The following is a 21136-nucleotide window of genomic DNA, read 5'->3' as shown; positions in this document are numbered from 1 at the left end:
TTGATTCCTCAGACAAGGCTAACCTTCTTAGGTTTCCAGATAGATTCAGTGTCCATGACTTTGTCTCTAACAGACAAGAGACGTTTGAAATTGGTTGCAGCCCGTCGGAACTTTCAGTCTCAGTCATTTCCTTCAGTAGCTATGTGCATGGAAGTTTTAGGTCTCATGACTGCAGCATCGGACGCAATCCCCTTTGCTCTTTTTCATATGAGACCTCTCCAGCTTTGTATGCTGAACCAATGGTGCAGGGATTATACAAGGATATCACAATTAATATCCTTAAATCCCAATATTCGACTTTCTCTGACTTGGTGGTTAGATCACCATCGTATAATTTTAGGGGCCTCTTTCGTCCATCCCACCTGGACTGTGATCACAACAGATGCGAGTCTTTCAGGTTGGGGAGCTGTTTGGGGATCTCTGACAGCACAAGGGGTTTGTAAATCTCAAGAAGCGTGATTACCAATCAATATTTTGGAACTCCGTGCGATTCTCAGGGCTCTTCAGTTTTGGCCTCTGTTGAAGAGAGAACCATTCATTTGTTTTCAGACAGACAATATCACAACTGTGGCATATGTTAATCATCAGGGTGGGACTCACAGTCCTCAAGCTATGAAAGAAGTATCTCGGATACTTGTTTGGGCGGAATCCAGCTAGTCTCATTTCTGTGGTTCATATCCCAGGTCTAGACAATTGGGAAGTGGATTACCTCAGTTGTCAGACTTTACATCCGGGAGAATGGTTTCTCTACCCACATGTGTTTTCTCAAATTGTTCAAATGTGGGGGCTTCCAGAAATAGATCCGATGGCATCTCATCTAAACAAAAAACTTCCCAGGTACCTGTCCAGGTCCAGAGATCCTCAGGCGGAAGCAGTGGAAGCATTGACACTTCCTTGGCGTTATCAACCTGCTTATATTTTCCCGCCTCTAGTTCTTCTTCCAAGAGTGATCTCCAAAATCATCATGGAGCAATTATTTGTGCTGCTGGTAGCTCCAGCATGGCCTCACAGGTTTTGGTATGCGGATCTTGTTCGGATATCCAGTTGCCAACCTTGGCCACTTCCTCTAAGGCCAGACCTTCTATCTCAAGGTCCATTTTTCCATCAGGATCTCAAATCATTAAATTTGAAGGTATGGAAATTGAACGCTTAGTGCTTAGTCATAGAGGTTTCTCTGACTCAGTGATTAATACTATGTTGAAGGCTCGTAAATCTGTTTCTAGAAAGATTTATTATCGAGTTTGGCAGACTTACATTTCATGGTGTTCTTCTCATAAATTCTCTTGGCATTCTTTTAGAATTCCTAGAATTTTACAGTTTCTTCAGGATGGTTTGGATAAAGGTTTGTCTGCAAGTTCCTTGAAAGGACACATCTCTGCTCTTTCTGTTTTATTTCACAGAAATATTGCTAAACTTCCTGATATTCATTGTTTTGCACAGGCTTTGGTTCTTCCTTAATTTAGTTTTGAAGGCTTTACAGGCTCCTCTGTTTGAGCCTATGCATTCTTTGGACATTAAACTACTTTCTTGGAAAGTGTTGTTTCTTTTGGCCATCTCTGATAGAAGAGTTTCTGAATTATCCGCTCTCTCTTGTGAATCTCCTTTTCTGATTTTTCATCACGATAAGGCGGTTTTGCAGACTTCATTTATATTCTTACCTAAGGTTGTGAAATCTAACAACATTAATAGAGAAATTGTTGTCCCTTCCTTGTGTCCTAATCCTAAGGATTCTTTAGAGAGATCCTTACATTCTTTGGATGTGGTAAGAGCTTTGAAATATTATGTTGAAGCTACTAAAGATTTCAGGAAGACTTCTAGTCTATTTGTTATATTTTCTGGTTCTAGGAAAGGTCAGAAGGCTTCTGCTGTTTCCTTGGCTTCGTGGTTAAAGCTTTTGATTCATTAAGCTTATTTGGAGTTGGGTCAAGCCCCGCCTCAGAGAATTACAGCTCATTCTACTAGATCAGTCTCCACTTTGTGGGCTTTTAAGAATTAAGCTTCAGTTGATCAGATTTGCAAAGCAGCAACTTGGTCTTCTTTGCATACATTTGCTAAATTCTACCATTTTGATGTATTTGCTTCTTCTGAAGCAGTTTTTGGTAGAAACGTTCTTCAGGCAGCTGTTATAGCTTTATTCTTCTGCTTATGTTTTAAGTTTTTCTTTTCATTTATGAGAATAAACTTATATTTTGGGTTGTGGATTAAAAAAAATTTCAGGAAAAAATGGCTGTTTTTATCCCTCCCTGTCTAGTGACTCTTGCGTGGAGTTTCACATCTTGGGTATTGCTATCCCATACTTCACTAGCTCATGGACTCTTGCCAATTACATAAAAGAAAACATAATTTATGTAAGAACTTGCCTGATAAATTAATTTCTTTCATATTGGCAAGAGTCCTTGAGGCCCATCCCTTTTTTATGATGGTTATGATTTGTTTTGTGTAAAGCACAATTATTTCCAAATTCCTCTGTTGATGCTTTTTACTCCTTTCTTTATCACCCCACTACTTGGCTATTCGTTAAACTGAATTGTGGGTGTGGTGAGGGGTGTATTTATAGGCATTTTGAGGTTTGGAAAACTTTGCCCCTCCTGGTAGGATTGTATATCCCATACATCACTAGCTCATGGACTCTTGCCAATATGAAAGAAATTAATTTATCATGTAAGTTCTTACATAAATTATGTTTTTTCTAACACCTCATATTTTTGAGCCCTTACATTTTTTTATGCTATACAAAAAAAAAAACATTTTATTAGAGTGTTATTACGAGTGTAACTGTACTGTTAAAAGGGACATGAAACCCAAAATATTTCTTTCATGATCTAGATAGAGAATACAATTTTAAAAAAAGTTTCCAATTTACTTATACTGTCAAATTTGCTTCTTTCTCATGTTCTTTGTTGAAAAGATATCTAGAGCACTACATGGAGCATGCTTCCATCTAGTGCTCTTGCTATTGTATAATATTGTTGCAAAAATGCTGCCATATAGTGCTGCAGACAAGTGCACGCTCCACAGCTTACCCTCCTGCTTTACAACAAAGGGTAACAAGAAAAAGAAAATTTGATAATAGAAGTACATTGGAAAGTTGTTGAAAATTGTATGTTTTATCGGAATCATGAAAGAAAAATCTGAGGTTTCATGTCTCTTTAAATATATTTTTGATGTGTTTGATTCAACTTTTTTGACTAGTGTAAGTTAACCAGAGCTCTGAAGTTACGCTATCCCGATGCGGGTTAAATTCAATTATGCTCAAGCGAACAAGTTTACTTTCAACTTGTAATAGGCACGTTACTTCCAAAGTGTGCAAAGAGCAATAATAAAACACTAATCGTTCACAGGCACAATTAGTGAGGCTCTCGGAATCTAACCCTAAATAGGTACTGAGAAGAACACTGAAACTACTATGAGTAGCGTACTGGGGAGCCTTTAAATAAATTAATTAATAAATGTACAAGAAATTTAGTACAATCAAATGGGATACTGTTTTACTTGGATGGTCCAGAGCTATGTACTGAGCTAAAATGTACTGAGCTAAAAGTAGAATTTTTGAACAAATTTTTATTGAGGAAGTTTGATTATATGGAACACAATCACAGGAAGACTTTTGCATGTTCAAAGAGATGACAAGAGGATAATATATCCAAACAGGGTGTACAGGTGATCTATGAGAGGCATACAATGAAACAATCCTATTAGGATAAGAAATAAGCTATATGCTGAAAACGGACATGAATACTGTAAGTTTAGATTCCTGATCTTGATAAATTCTATACATAATACACTATTTAGTATGATGAATATTGATATAGTGCAGGTGTGTGCAGTTGAGAACCCCACTAGTGGGACACTACAAAATATTTTGACTACAGAGGAAAAACAAAACACTTATCTATAATGTTATTTATTATTAAATGTTATTTTTATTATTTAAAATTGAAATAATGTTAATATATATTTAAATATATCAGAACTTGTGAGGCTACATCACATACTATTGGTTTGATCTGAATCTGCTGCTATGTGGGTTTTCACTGAAAAATGATTTACAACTAAGTGTTAAAAAATAGTCTAGCACAGCCACAGAGGTGTGACAACTCTTAGTAGTAAAGGAGTTAAACACTCTTTCTCTAATATACATTATAACATAGTAGATGAGGTTAAAAAAAGACAGACATCCATCGAGTTCAACCTATACAAATCTTAATATACTTACAATAAAAGCTCCAGTTGAGCTTACATTAATCTCATTAAAAAAGGTGACCCATATAACACAAGTAATCATATACCTGAATTATGTTTCTAGCCAGAAATGTATCTAAACTTTTTTTAAATGTATCTAAGGTATTGGCATTTACTACCTCCTTAGGTAGTAAGTTCCACAATTTGATTTCTCTTACAGTGAAAAATCATTTGCGTTGCAGGAGATTAAATCTCTTTTCCTCTAGACTTAAATTATAAACTCTTGTCACAAACAATTTTCTTTGAATAAACAGAGCTTCTGCCATCTCTGTATATGGGCCTTATATATATTTAAATCATGTCACTTCTCAATTACATATTTAGCTTCTCTACAATGAACTAGACATTTTATTTTTCTTGCAGTCAGTCGGTCTATATGTCAGTCAGACCAGTACCCAAAACTGCACATCTCAGATATACTAAGTAAAATAGAAAAACAAACTCAGCATACATTTTAAATTAATATGAATTCCAGATCAACATGACTTGAGTTATGTTCTGTTAAGGGAAACTACTTCTGCTCACAAAATGTAAATGTGTTCTTTCCCACTGCTCGTGGGTAAGCATCACTGAAAATCTGAAGTTTTTATTAAACAAGTAAGGAATACACTAGGTGGGAACCGCTACACTACAGAAAAAAGTTGCAAGTAAATTGTAAAAAAAATTAAAATAAACTTATTTTTTGGAAAGCATCTAAGGGATCTGGAAGGGGTGGGGGGTTGGTATTGGGGGGGGGGAAGCTACACTACGGAAATTTTCCTTTTATTTTAGTACTGGCAGAGTTTCTGCCAGTACTTAAGATGGCGGGGACATTTGTGGGGTAGGGGAGGGAAGAGAGATGTTTGGGAGGGATCAGGGGGTCTGATGTTTCAGGTGGGAGGCTGATCTCTACACTAAAGCTAAAATTAACCCTGCAAGCTCCCTACAAGCTACCTAATTAACCCCTTCACTGCTAGCCATAATACACGTGTGATGCGCAGCGCCATTTAGCAGCATTCTAATTACCATAAAGCAACACCAAAGTCATATATGTCTGCTATTTCTGAACAAAGGGGATCCCAGAGAAGCATTTACAACCATTTGTGCCATAATTGCACAAGCTGTTTGTAAATGATTTCAGTGAGAAACCTAAAATTGTAAAAAATGTAACTTTTTTTAATTTGATCGCATTTGGCGGTGAAATGGTGGCATGAAATATACCAAAATGGGCCTAGATCAATACTTGGGGTTGTCTACTACACTACACTAAAGCTAAAAATACCCCAAAAAGCTCCTTACATGCTCCCTAATTAACCCCTTCACTGCTGGGCATAATACACGTGTGGTGCGCAGTGGCATTTAGCGGCCTTCTAATTACCAAAAAGCAATGCCAAAGCCATATATGTCTGCTATTTCTGAACAAAGGGGATCCCAGAGAAGAATTTACAACCATTTATGCCATAATTGCACAAGCAGTTTGTAAATAATTTCAGTGAGAAACTGAAAGTTTGTGAAAAAAATTGTGAAAAAGTGAACGATTTTTTGTATTTGATCGCATTTGGCGGTGAAATGGTGGCATGAAATATACCAAAATGGGCCTAGATCAATACTTTGGGATGTCTTCTAAAAAAAAATATATACATGTCAATGGATATTCAGGGATTCCTGAAAGATATCAGTGTCCCAATGTAACTAGCGCTAATTTTGAAAAAAAATGGTTTGAAAATAGCAAAGTGCTACTTGTATTTATGGCCCTATAAGTTACAAAAAAAGCAAAGAAGATGTAAACATTGGGTATTTCTAAACTCAGGACAAAATTTAGAAACTATTTAGCATGGGTGTTTTTTGGTGGTTGTAGATATGCAACAGATTTTGGGGTTCAAAGTTAGAAAAAGTGTGTTTTTTTCCATTTTTCCTCATATTTTATAAATTATTTTATAGTAAATGATAAGATATGATAAAAATAATGGTATTTTTAGAAAGTCCATTTAATGGCGAGAAAAACGGTATATAATATGTGTGGGTACAGTAAATGAGTAAGAGGAAAATTTCAGCTATACACAAACACCGCAGAAATGTAAAAATAGCCTTGGTCCCAAACGGACAGAAAATGGAAAAGTGCTCTGGTCACTAAGGGGTTAACCAATGGGATATGATCAGTAGTTGTCTCCTAAAAGTCTTCCTCTAGCCATATTTACATCTTTATAGCTCAAAAAGTTCTTAACAAAACTGAATAGCAAGTCACTTCCAATCACTCCTCTGTACTTTTTACTGCAACCCCACAGCAATGATTAGCAAGTCTAATGTGCCAATTTAGCTGAGGGCCTGAGAGTGTGCAGAAAGCAAACTATAAGCACCTTGCTTTTCCTCAGTTGCGAGTTTGTTTATTCTTATTTTATTTCAAGAGCACAATACACTATCAAACTATTTATCTACAAAAATCCCCATAGCCTTTAATGGTTTTTCTGTTTATAATCATTAGACACGTTTTATCTAAAGGATTGTGACCGACCCCTATGTGTCGAACTCTAGAAAGATTTGCCAATTCTAGCCATTCGAGAGATGTTGCCTTTTTGTTTTATCAGAGTTCGACTGGACCCATCTCAGAGATGTGTTTATCAACTTTGCTCCTGGTACAGTATTATTAGTCTGGTTACTAAGGCCACTTAGTACAAAATTGTAGCAACATCATTGTATCCATTTAGATGCAATTGAAAATTAAAGGGCCATTATAATAAAAAAGAAGATGTGCTCTAATTTGTTAGAACATGCAATTTTACAACAAGCGACCAAAGGGGTTAAACTCATATTAGTACTGCTGGTTCAAAGCGGAAATTGCCCCGGACCCAATCAGCAGTGATAGTTACACAGCTGGGTCGTGCGACTAGCGCTGTGAATTGGGTCAATGGCAGTTTTGACTTGGGACCAGACATGGTTTACGGGGATTAAAGTGACACAGTCTAAAAGATAATCCCTTTATTACCCATTTCCCAGTTTTGCATAATCAACATGTTTATAATAATATGCTTTTTACCTCTGTGATTACCTTGTATCTAAGCTTCTGAAGATTGCATCCTTACTTCAGTTCTTTTGACTGACATGCATTTTAGCCAATCAGTGTTGACTCCTAGGTAGCTCTACGAAAGTGAGCACGTTATCTATATGGCATACATGAACTAGCGCTGTCTAGCTATAAAACAAACGGTCAAAATGCACTGAGATAAGAGGCGACCTTCAAGGGCTTAGAAATTAGTATTTGAGCCTACATAGGTTTAGCTTTCAACAAAGAATACCAAGAGAACAAAGCACATTTTATGATAAAAGTACATTGGAAAGTTGTTGAAAATTGCATGCCCTGTCTGAATCATGAAAGTTTAATGTCAGTAACCTTAATATTGCATGCCCAATGAATAAGAGCATGTCATAATGGTCTTCAGTGTTTAACATAGAATGTTCAGTCACTTTGGCTAAAACGGGATAAAACAAACATATATTATAAATCAGATGATATTGTGATACCTTTGCTCATTGTAGAGCACGGCCAGGAAGTGCTGCAGAAAACAAACTGATACATCAATGTTTTATTGGCTTTTATTAGATTTTGAAAAAGTTTACAATAGGAATAATATAAGAGAAAATGAAAATAAATAATCAAGATGAACTTTAACTTAAGTTATTTCTTTCTAATGACACTGTGAGTCCAAGGATTATCATCAGTTACTGTTGGGAATATCACTCCTGGCCAGCAGGAGGAGGCAAAGAGTACCACAGCAGAGCTGTTAAGTATCACTTCCCTACACACAACCCCCAGTCATTCTCTTTGCCTCTAGTGCAAGGAGGAGGTGAAGTAATTAGGTGTCTAATAAATATTCTTCTATCAAGATTTTTTTGTTTTGAAGTCAGAGCAGACTTGCTCTTATCTTCCATCACAGTCTGGTTATAGCCGTACTCCACGTTAGTCACTTCAGGAGGGCAGTGTGGCTTTAAAGCAGTTAGGAACTTGTAAGGTGGGCCTTACTGAGTTTTCCCTGACATTGTGCTACCCTGGTACAGAAAGCCTGAGTAAGTTTACTTTGTCTTTCTTTGTTTCACAGGTCTCTGTGAAGAACGGCATCCTCTCAAGCCAGGTGAGCTGTCCTCCTGCCGGATGGCTAGATGCAGGTAAGTGCTACTCTTCTATGTTTGGGGGACATGCACTTATGATGTTAGCCTATACTGCATCATTTCTGGGACACATATACCCTGAGGCAGGATATCTTAGGCAGGACACAGGCACTTAATGTGACTTAGAGACTATGGAGGTCATTGATTGATGCTGTTTATTTCAGTACTTGTGAATATATAAATATCTAAGTTGGCAAGGACGTTTAAAAAAAAATTCCTTTATGGAGTCCGGCTCCTAGCTTAGGCATCGGATCTGTAAGGGTGGGGAGCAATTGCTTGCTCCTTTATTGTCTGTTGTAGGCGGCACTTTGTATTTTTTTCGGTCCTAGAGGTTCCGACATTAATTTTAGAGACGCTTAGGGTCATTGTGTGTTTTGCACAGTGTGAGTCGCACAGCTGTTTAGTTGCGCGCTATTACTACAGGGTTGTTTTTTTCCCGCCCTCTTCTTCTCTACTGTATGACGGGTAACGCCTTTTTTTTCCCGTCCGGAATGATGTGTCTGAAAAGGGACACGCCTTCCTTGTGGTCCTCCGTCAGAATGGAGCTATTTGCCGCAAACGTGATGCTTGTTTTTTTTACTAGGAGCTGTGCACTAATAGGTTTATCTACTGTGTTGCCGAGGGGATACCCAGGACCGTGTCCCCCTGGGTATTTTGCTATAATCTGGTGGCTTTGAGATTGCTACAGATTTTGACTTTTATTTAACGTTCTTCAACCCCTATACTTGTGAAATAAAGTCGTTGTCCTCTAATGTTGGGGGTAAGATTATATTCAAATTATTTTTAGCCTCTTATTCTCTAGGAGAGTTGTTTTCCACTAAGGTTAATGAGGATGCTCTCTTAGTTATAAGTGGGGGGGTTTCAACTTTTATGCATCAGGACATATCCTCCCTGAGGTTTATATGTCTATATAATCTTAAAGTGACAGTGTCATTTTAGATGTTTTTTGAATAATTCAAATTCATAAAATTATTTTTAGCCTCATGTCTCACTGGATGATGCTGCCTAGGCTGTGTTAAAGCATTCTCCTCTAAGTCCCAAGCCTTTGTATGGCGTCACATGCAGTGCCCTGTGGTTCCTCTCAATCTCCTGGAGGAGTTATTTGCTTGCAGATTGTCTGTCCAGGTATCTTCGGGTATCTGTGGTATTTTCTGTTTTTCCTATTTAATAGGGAAATCGCAAGAGGAAATGTAACAAATTAGATAGTAAGGTTTCTGCTCCGCTTGCTGTTACGCATATTAGCCTTTCTTATAGTCGGATAAGGAGGATAGTTGGTAGCATCAGAGGGTTTAAACTCAGATTAGGACAGTATAATTCCTTCATCAGGTACTGAAGTAGTTCTCTTCAGTTTCAAGCCTGAAAGCCTTTGTGTATTGTTTGACAGGGGTTGGCTACTTGGCTCCCTCTCGTTGTCAATCCTCATAATCTAGTTATTTTAATGCTAGGATTCATTGTGGAAATTATTTCTGTCCTTGACAGTGCGAGGAGAATTTCTCGGGTGTGGGAGAGGTCAAGGATTCTTTTTCCCTATCTCCTGTCAGCTTTAAAGGGACATTCCAGTCAAAATTTAAATGCACATAGATATATTACATCTTTGAAATATACATGTATTTGCAAAAATCCTTCTAGTAAAAGTTATCACTGTTTTAGTGTTAATAATTTTCTCTGCACATGCATGTGAGGCATAACTAGATATTCTCAGTGCACCCACATTTTAAAAAATACAGCTCCTTAAATAATCAGTGGGGCTTGTATCATGTCAGCAATTAACAAATTGAGTCATTACAAGATGGTACAAGCACCTTAGGCTCTCTGAACAAGTGCTGTGTTTAAAATGCTGGTGCACGGTGCAAACTTAAATACACTTTTAAAACCGTTATAGCTTTTATTAGAAGCATTTTTGCTAATGCATGTATATTACAAAATTGCTTCTGTTCAATACCAAAATAAACCCATGTGGTTTCCAATTTTGGCTGGAATATCCCTTTAAAGGGACACTGAACCCCATTTTTTTCTATTGTGATTCATATAGAGCATGCAATTTTAAGCAACTTTCTCTTTATTTGAAATGCAATGTAAGTTTAGATGCCGGCCCATTTTTGGTGAACACACTCTGTTGTTCTTGCTGATTGGTGGGTAAATTCACCTACCAATAAACAAGTGCTTTCCATGGTTCTGAACCAAAAAAATAGCTTAGCTGCCTTCTTTTTCAAATAAAGAAAGCAAGAGAACAAAGAAAAATTGATAATAGGAGTAAATTAGAAAGTTGTTTAAAATTGCATGCTCTGTCTGAATCACGAAAGAAAATTTTTTGGGTTCAGTGTCCCTTTAAGCTGTCTCTTTTAAATCTCATGGCTGCTTAAAGTAGGGGTCATAGCGATCCTGGTTAAGAGATCTTCAATCCATAGAAAGGACAGGTGCTCTTTTATGGTTGGACACTTTTTATGGACAACTTGCCTGATTCCATCTGGAGGACTCTATGAGGAATTCTAGGACAGTAGGGCTGTTAGGCTAATCTTTTTATTTCGGTTACTTCTTCAGGAAGTCTCCCCCATTTGTCTTCCAAGCAGGTGCAGTTCAAGTCCTCTTGGATACTCAGTTTGGGATCAGGGGGAAGTAGTTCTAGAAAGCCACAGCTAACTCTTATACAGCATGTGGAGTTTGTCCGAGAACCAGGATCGTATTCTTTGGGGGGCAGTCTATCTCAGTTTTCTCATGCCTGGATAATGAGATGTCCTAGAACCCTAGAGGGCTGTAGATATGTATTCCTGGGTTACGAATTTGGAATCAACTCCTTTCCCCTGGAGCAGGTTCCACCTATTATGATTATCTGTGGATCAGTAAGGAAGAGAGGTTAGAACTTAGATGTTATGCGGACCATTAGATCTCATCTACAGGTTGGACTTTGTCAGTATTCCTGAATAGTTATAAATGGCTAGAAAGCTTCTGCCACTTCTCTTTCGCTCTGGTTGAGAAGTGTTCTTCGTAGGGCTTCTGAGACTATTAGACAGCTGCTTCCTGAGAGATTTACAGCTCTCTCCGCTAGGGCAATTTTTCTTCTTGGGCCTTCAAGAAGGAGGCCTCTGTGGAGCAGATTTGTAAGTCGACGACTTGGTCCTTTTTTTTTTTGCTCACTTTTTCTTAAATTCTATAGATTCTTTTGCCTCAGTCGAGGTTTCTTTTAGGAGAAAGGGTCTTCAAGCTGGTGCCTTCTGTTTAGCTTACCTGTCGTGTCCCACCAGTATCATCTGTGACCTCTAGCTTGGGTATTGATCCCAACAGTAATTGATGATGATCCATGGACTCGCCGTGTCATTAGAAAGAAAATAAAATTCATGAATACCTGATAAATTTATTTATTTCTTGACACGGTGAGTCCACGGCCCTCCCTGTTTTTTTAGACAGGATTGTTTTATATAAACCTTAGGCATCTTGTGTTATTTCCTTTCTCTCCTTTTCCTTCGGTCGAATGACTGGGGGTTGTGGGTAGGGAAGTGATACTTAACAGCTCTGCTGTGGTGCTCTTTGCCTCCTCCTGCTGGCCAGGAGTGATATTCTCTACAGTAATTGATGATGATCCGTGGACTCACTGTGTCAAGAAAGAAATAAAATTTATCAGGTAAACATAAATTTTGTTTTTTAATAATACTTCTAGTTGCCCTGTGATCATCAAGACAGAGGAGGTCAAATTTGCATACTTCCTGAACATCACCATGATCAGAGCTGCAAAACCAGTCTCTGCATAGCAAGCTTCACCATCACTTTAAACAAGCAGCAGGTGTGGCACTAGGCATCACCACTGTGTGCCATCATGTATGGGAAGAGAAGTTTACGCAGTATCTAAATCAACAATATCCAGTACTCCACTCACCCTACAATAAGCAGATAATTTTGCTTATGTAAGCCTCAGCTCTGGAGCCACACAGTGTGGAACAGTGTTCCCCATCCCTTTTGATAACGTGATATAGATCTAATTTGTGACCTGCTGTAGGCTACAAACTGAGTGTAGGCTAATTGTTGTTTTGAGTGTGTTACAGGTACAAAATATTAAATTATACATACACACCATGAAAACTTGCATAAATAAAAAGAGAGAAGTGCTCAACCTGGAAATGAACAATAGCATAATAGTTTGTTCTATGGCTAGTTACCACCCAAGAAGCAGCCTCTTTTTGCTCAACATGTGCCTTTCACAGAGAAGAACTTTCCTAAAGCATATCAATCTGATCCTGACTTCACAGTACAGTCCAGCCCCGAAATACCAGGCAATCCCTCTCCCTCTCATATCCCTCTAGGCACACTGAGCAACGGGTCCACGTCTGGATTCCCGCATCACACTTAGGGTGACTTCCCAAAATGTCATAATTTGCATAAATAAAAAGAGAGAAGCGCTCAACCTGGAAACGAACAATAGCATAATAGCTTGTTCTATGGCTAGTTACCACCCAAGAAGCAGCCTCTTTTTGCTCAACATGTGCCTTTAACAGAGAAGAACTTTCCTGAAGCATATCAGTCTGATCCTGAATTCACAGTACAGTCCAGCCCCGAATAACTGGAGGAGACGGACTCAGGGCAGCCTAAAATGTTTCTCTGCCTGGGTCTCTAAGATAATAATCACTTCATTCCTTTGTGGATAGTTACATTTATTTGAACAAATTCGCTCTCACTACTTACCCAAGCAAATCAGTTCAGTAGTTCGAGATACTCTTTAGAGAAAAAAAGGCAGAATATAATGCTATGCAGTTTGGAAGCAAAAGGAAATGCCATATTAATTATAAAAAAAAATGAATAAACATGAATCAAGAAACAAAAGCAATATTCTGCCACAAACAAACACTAAATAAAAGAATAACTAAATAATAACTGTTTTGGTGCTCAGGCATACAGTATCTGTTTTTCAGGCCTGCTTATGGTTTATTTTGGTTAAATTACGGACACATGCGCATTATGTTTTATATCGTTTTCACTTTTATCTTTTAGTTTCTTTTATTATTTTTGTTTCATGTGTCAGCACAGACATATCAAGCTAAGCAAGACAGAGAACACAAAGCTAAAATAATCCAAAACCAGAATATATCTACGATATGGAGAGCTCTATCAATACAAATTTAATTGAACTTTCTATCTAGGGCACTGTTTTTCAAACCTGTCCTCAGGCCTCCCTAAAAGGCCACATTTTGAGGATATCTGAACCGGAGCACAGGTGAAATAATCAGCAATTAGTAAACATCGTTATTTACCTGCTCTCACCCAAGCTAATCCTGAAAACCTGGCCTGTTTGGGAGGCCTGGGGAAAACCAACAATCTAGGGAATTTTTTACTTACAGTTTGTTTGTAAATAAATTCCATCTGATCCTAAAACGAAACAAACTAATTTTCTTATTTCACAGCTTATGAGTATTATATTTGATATTAACTATATAAACTAACAGGTAAATTATAAATGTTGTGTTTGATTCATTATGAAAACCAATAGGTTAATTATTGTTGTACTGCTGGCAGCCAGGGGATTAATGATCAGTAATTAACCCCTTGGTTACTAGCACTACTAATATGTTAGTGTCATCCAAGTGGTACTGACATCCAAAGGCCTTAACCACTGTGTTCTGTAAGGAAATCAAAGCACTAGGTGCTACTTTATATATTACAATTTCATAACACTTCTTGAATGAATAAAAGTTTTCTTCACCAGCTCAAATATGGAAATATTCCTTTGTGGCCTCTCCTGTTCAAACATTCAACACCGAAGCTTCAATGTGTCACCATACTTGAGCTTCATTGTGTTCCTTTATGAAACCTTTTCAGTTGGACACGTTTTTTTAAATCGAGAAAGAAGACTTTGTATTTATAAATTGCAAGACCCAGTAGCTATGAAAATCTAAGGAAATAAGTCAGCAAATGAAAAAGCACATAACAGTTACCTACACTGTTTGTTAAATCCTTCAGCATGTCTTTAAAATAAAATGTCTGACAGCCGCCTGGATAATGATCAGTTATGCCCAGGATACCCATGTGTTAAGTAGCCAAAAGGCATGGTGTGGTGTTACTGGGTGAAATGCAGATACTGGGTGAAATGCAGATACATACATTCACCAATATTTCTTAACAAAACAAAACTTCTTCCATGTGCCAGCTACACATTGTATGTCTGCGACGTGCAGAGGTTTTCTGAATCTACTTTTGCACAAGTTTTAGCCATTAACAAAACTACACATATCTCAAAACCATGAGCCCGGAAACCTAGTCATATCTCCGACTAAGTAACATACAAAATGCCTAAAACTTTATTTGGAAACCAGGTTACCAAAAAAAAAAAAAAAAAAAAAATTATGCTTACGTAATAAACGGCTAGATTACGAGTTTTGCGGTATGAGTGAAAAAGCAGCGTTAAGGCTCTTTTTCACTACAACTGGTATTACGAGTCTTGCAGGTTTAGCTGCACCGCACACTTTTTTGGCCGGAACGCAACGTAACTACCGCAGCTTTCAAAAAGTAATTTTTCAATGGGACTTCCTTTGCGCTGGTATTACAAGGCCAAAAAGTGAGCGGTACAGCCCAAAACTACACAATCCATACCGTAAACTGAAAGTCAGTAGTTATGGGTTTTACGCCGTAACATAAAACTCATAACTAAATTGCTAAAAAGTACACCAACACCTATTAACCCCTAAACCGAGGCCCTCCTGCATCGCAAACACTAAAATAAAATTATTAGCCCCATAATCTGTCGCTCCCGACATCGCCGCCACTATAATAAACATATTAACCCCTAAACCGCCGTACTTCCGCATCGCAAACACTAGTTAAATATTATTAACCCCTAATCTACCGCCCCCCAACGTCGTCGCCACCTACACTTATTAAACACTAATCTGCCACCCCCAACATCGCCGCCACTATATTAAAGTTATAAACCCCTAAAACTAACCCTAACACCCCCTACTTTAATATAATTAAAATAAATCTAATAAAAAATTCCTATCATTAACTAAATAATTCCTATTTAAAACTAAATACTTACCTGTATAATAACCCCTAAACTAGCTACAATGTAACTAATAGTTACATTGTAGCTAACTTAGGTTTTTTTTATTTCACAGGCAAGTTTGTATTATTTTAACTAGGTAGAATAGTTAGTAAATAGTTATTAACTATTTACTAAACTACCTAGTTAAAATAAATACAAATGTACCTGTAAAATAAAACCTAACCTGTCTTAAAAACACACCTAACCTTACACTACAATTAAATAAATTACATTAATTAAATCCAATTAACTAAATTACCAAAAAAAACCCACTAAATTACACAAAATAAAAAATAAATTATCAGATATTTAAACCAATTACACCTAATCTAATAACCCTTTCAAAAGTAAAAAGCCCCCCCCCCCAATAAAAAAAAACCCTAGCCTAAACTACCAATAGCCCTTAAAAGGGCCTTTTGCGGGGCATTGCCCGAAAGAAATCAGCTCTTTTACCTGTAAATAAAAATACATACAAACCCCCAACAGTAAAACCCACCACCCACACAACCAACCCCCCCAAATAAAATCCTAACTAAAAAAACCTAAGCTCCCCATTGCCCTGAAAATGGCATTTGGATGGGCATTGCCCTTAAAAGGGCATTTAGCTCTTTTTTCGCCCAAACCCTAAGCTAAAAATAAAACCCACCCAATAAATCCTTAAAAAACCTAACACTAACCCCCGAAGATCCACTTACAGTTTTTGAAGACCTGACATCCATCCTCAACGAAGTGGCAGAAGTCTTCATCCAGATGGCATCTTCTATCTTCATCCATCCGGAGCAGAGCGGCTCTATCTTCAAGACATCCGGCGCAGATCATCCTCTTCTTTCCACGGCGACTGAAGAATGAAAGTTCCTTTAAGGGACGTCATCCAAGATGGCGTCCCTTGAATTCTATCAGCCAAACAGAATTAAAGGTGAATCAGAATTAAAGATTTCATCAGCCAATAGGATTGAGCTTGCATTCTATTGGCTGATTGGAACAGCCAATAGAATGCAAGCTCAATCCTATTGGCTGATTGGATCAGCCAATAGGATTGAAGCACAATCTTAGTGGCTGATTGCATCAGCCAATAGGATTTTTTCACCTTTTTTTTTGTAATAATTTTTTATTCAGGTATAATTTTGCGGCATACAAACATAAACAACCTTACAATCTTTATGGAGAAATTGTTCCACGTTAGAGAACCATACATAGTACACAAAAATACAATACGTATTATGTAACATATCTAGCAGTCAAAATAGCCAGAATATCTGCCAAGTAAACTGTATGTCTTCCAAATAAAATAAAAGGCCACTTTTGGACCTTGTAGTACTATAGTGATAACCGTTCAAAAGACAACCCTGAACAGTAAAGGACCACTCTTGGGTCTCAAATTGTAAACCTCTTTTTTTTTTTTATTATTATTGATATCAACGTTATATCTGGACCATTATAAGCAGTTATGGAAAGTATTAATACCAACGTTATATCTGGACCACTATAAACCGTTAAGCATATAGGACCGCTCTTGGGTCCTGAGGACTATAGTGATATAATATTCTAGTAGAGAGAATTATACATAAAAACCTGTCCAAAGGTCTATAACATACATAGAGATCTTGCAGAAATTGTGTTCAAAAGAAAGGGTCATATAGAGGTAATAGAGAATGGAAATTCTAAAAGATCAACATCCAACTGTTATAAGTTATACAGAACCTAGAGCAGCTCACAATGATTTCAGCTATCTGAACCTTTTTATATCTCCTCACGTGGCAGTTAAATGGAAGGGAACATATTTGTCAGCAATATAAATATTAGTACAGAAGTTAAAGTTATATAACATTTGTTTTACTTCCATGGTCTTAACGGCTTTGTGTTATGTGTAACTAGACCTTAAACCTTTTCCCCTAAGAATTATTTCAGAGGTCCTGAAAACCATAGCAACTCGAATAAATACTGTATATGACAATGAACACTAGAGTTACTACTTACAACTCATCAGAGCCTTTGTTGAAATATCTAGAGTAGGAGCTACACCAAAACTTAGTATCTTCTAATATAGAGCAAAAGCTCACATATAAACTTAATGCTGTGCTGTATAAAAAGTTGGTGAAAATAAAGTTATAATAGTATGAAAGGCAACTTACTGTCTATGATACCATGTAGTTAAACCTAATCTCCCTGGTACGGGCCCTATACCTAGGAGACTGGGAAATCTAACACATTAATTATTGGTGGACCATAGGAGATAAGTAAAATTGATCAGCTTAGATTATGTACTATATTAGCCAGGGCTAGCATTAGCTTACTAAATAACCTAGATATTGACCATTAAGCATAATGAAGCACATAAATGATATTAGCATAAGAAGACATGAGTTAGTATAAACAAGTATGCTGAAAGCTAACTCTCTCTAACATGTAAAAACTACGGCCTAGATTTGGAGTTCGGCGGTAGCCGTCAAAACCAGCGTTAGAGGCTCCTAACGCTGGTTTTGGCCGCCCGCTGGTATTTGGAGTCAGTGATTAAAGGGTCTAACGCTCACTTTTCAGCCGCGACTTTTCCATACCGCAGATCCCCTTACGTCAATTGCGTATCCTATCTTTTCAATGGGATCTTTCTAACGCCGGTATTTAGAGTCGTTTCTGAAGTGAGCTTTAGAGCTCTAACGACAAAATTCCAGCCGCCTGAAAATAGCAGGAGTTAAGAGCTTTCTGGCTAACGCCGGTTCATAAAGCTCTTAACTACTGTACCCTAAAGTACACTAACACCCATAAACTACCTATGTACCCCTAAACCGAGCTCCCCCCACATCGCCGCCACTCGATTAAAATTTTTAACCCCTAATCTGCCGACCGCCACCTACGTTATACTTATGTACCCCTAATCTGCTGCCCCTAACCCCGCCGACCCCTGTATTACATTTATTAACCCCTAACCTGCCCCCCACAACGTCGCCGCCAGCTACTTAAAATAATTAACCCCTAATCTTCCGACCGCAAAGCGCCGCCACCTACGTTATCCCTATGTACCCCTAATCTGCTACCCCTATATTATATTTATTAACCCCTAATCTGCCCCCCTCAACGTCGCCGACACCTGCCTACACTTATTAACCCCTAATCTGCCGAGCGGACCTGAGCGCTACTATAATAAAGTTATTAACCCCTAACCCGCCTCACTAACCCTATCATAAATAGTATTAACCCCTAATCTGCCCTCCCTAACATCGCCGACACCTACCTTCAATTATTAACCCCTAATCTGACGACCGGAGCTCACCGCTATTCTAATAAATTGATTAACCCCTAAAGCTAAGTCTAACCCGAACACTAACACCCCCCTAACTTAAATATAATTTACATCTAACGAAATTAATTAACTCTTATTAAATAAATGATTCCTATTTAAAGCTAAATACTTACCTGTAAAATAAATCCTAATATAGCTACAATATAAATTATAATTACATTGTAGCTATTTTAGGATTAATATTTATTTTACAGGCAACTTGGTATTTATTTTAACTAGGTACAATAGCTATTAAATAGTTAAGAACTATTTAATAGCTACCTAGTTAAAATAATAACAAATTTACCTGTAAAATAAATCCTAACCTAAGATATAATTAAACCTAACACTACCCTATCAATAAAATAATTAAATAAACTACCTACAATTACCTACAATTAACCTAACACTACACTATCAATAAATTAATTAAACACAATTCCTACAAATAAATACAATTAAATAAACTAGCTAAAGTACAAAAAATAAAAAAGAACTAAGTTACAAAAAATAAAAAAATATTTACAAACATAAGAAAAATATTACAACAATTTTAAACTAATTACACCTACTCTAAGCCCCCTAATAAAATAACAAAGCCCCCCAAAATAAAAAATTCCCTACCCTATTCTAAATTAAAAAAGTTACAAGCTCTTTTACCTTACCAGCCCTGAACAGGGCCCTTTGCGGGGCATGCCCCAAGAATTTCAGCTCTTTTGCCTGTTTTTTTTAATTTAGAATAGGGTAGGGAATTTTTTATTTTGGGGGGCTTTGTTATTTTATTAGGGGGCTTAGAGTAGGTGTAATTAGTTTAAAATTGTTGTAATATTTTTCTTATGTTTGTAAATATTTTTTTATTTTTTGTAACTTAGTTCTTTTTTATTTTTTGTACTTTAGCTAGTTTATTTAATTGTATTTATTTGTAGCAATTGTGTTTAATTAATTTATTGATAGTGTAGTGTTAGGTTAATTGTAGGTAATTGTAGGTAGTTTATTTAATTATTTTATTGATAGGGTAGTGTTAGGTTTAATTATATCTTAGGTTAGGATTTATTTTACAGGTAAATTTGTTATTATTTTAACTAGGTAGCTATTAAATAGTTCTTAACTATTTAATAGCTATTGTACCTAGTTAAAATAAATACCAAGTTGCCTGTAAAATAAATATTAATCCTAAAATAGCTACAATGTAATTATAATTTATATTGTAGCTATATTAGGATTTATTTTACAGGTAAGTATTTAGCTTTAAATAGGAATCATTTATTTAATAAGAGTTAATTAATTTCGTTAGATGTAAATTATATTTAAGTTAGGGGGGTGTTAGTGTTCGGGTTAGACTTAGCGTTAGGGGTTAATACATTTATTAGAATAGCGGTGAGCTCCGCTCGGAAGATTAGGGGTTAATAATTGAAGGTAGGTGTCGGCGATGTTAGGGAGGGCAGATTAGGGGTTAATACTATTTATGATAGGGTTAGTGAGGCGGATTAGGGGTTAATAACTTTATTATAGTAGTGCTCAGGTCCGCTCGGCAGATTAGGGGTTAATAAGTGTAGGCAGGTGGAGGCGACGTTGAGGGGGGCAGATTAGGGGTTAATAAATATAATATAGGGGTCGGCGATGTTAGGGCAGCAGATTAGGGGTACATAGGGATAACGTAGGTTGCGGCGGTTTACGGAGCGGCAGATTAGGGGTTAAAAAAATATGCAGGTGTCAGCGATAGCGGGGGCGGCAGATTAGGGGTTAATAAGTGTAAGGCTAGGGGTGTTTAGACTCGGGGTACATGTTAGAGTGTTAGGTGCAGACGTAGGAAGTGTTTCCCCATAGGAAACAATGGGGCTGCGTTAGGAGCTGAACGCTGCTTTTTTGCAGGTGTTAGGTTTTTTTTTCAGCTCAAACAGTCCCATTGTTTCCTATGGGGGAATCGTGCACGAGCACGTTTTTGAGGCTGGCCGCGTCTGTAAGCACCGCTGGTATCGAAAGTTGCATTTGCGGTAAAAATGCTCTACGCTCCTTTTTTGGAGCCTAACGCAGCATTTGTTTGAACTCTCGATACCAGAGTTAATTTTATGGTGCGGCCAGAAAAAAGCCCGCGGAGCGTTAACAGCCCTTTTACCGCCAAACTCCAAATCTAGGCCTACGTAACCCTAATAATATAGGTAAAGAATAATGGGGATACATTACAATATAGCAGAACTATGGAAGAGTCCCTAACTGAAGTTTAGACTAAATTAAATGCAGGTAGACATAAGCATCAAAGTGAACAAAACAAATAACATAGAAGAGGTAAGTGACCACTAATACATTGTCCCTGTAATATCATACTATTCAGCATTGCACGGTACATGAACATGTAAAAAAGGCACGAGCATAAAGCAATACTTGCACAAGGTAAAATAGCTCAAGACAACCATGTCCATAAAAAATAAAAGTAAAGCCAACAAAAT

At 37.3% G+C, this 21136-nt stretch overlaps 1 protein-coding gene across 5 annotated transcripts in view; it reads right to left on the bottom strand.

Annotated features, from left to right (window-relative positions):
* The window catches only part of RCOR3 (REST corepressor 3), a 271152-nt gene that overhangs the window by 206025 nt on the left and 43991 nt on the right, over positions 1-21136 (bottom strand). The gene's annotated exons all lie outside the window — the stretch shown is intronic.

The sequence above is a fragment of the Bombina bombina genome, chromosome 4 (genome assembly GCF_027579735.1).
Source record: "Bombina bombina isolate aBomBom1 chromosome 4, aBomBom1.pri, whole genome shotgun sequence".
NCBI classification, from domain to species: Eukaryota; Metazoa; Chordata; class Amphibia; order Anura; family Bombinatoridae; genus Bombina; species Bombina bombina.
Note: the sequence above shows the minus strand (reverse complement) of the source record. Positions and strands in the feature narration are given on the sequence as shown.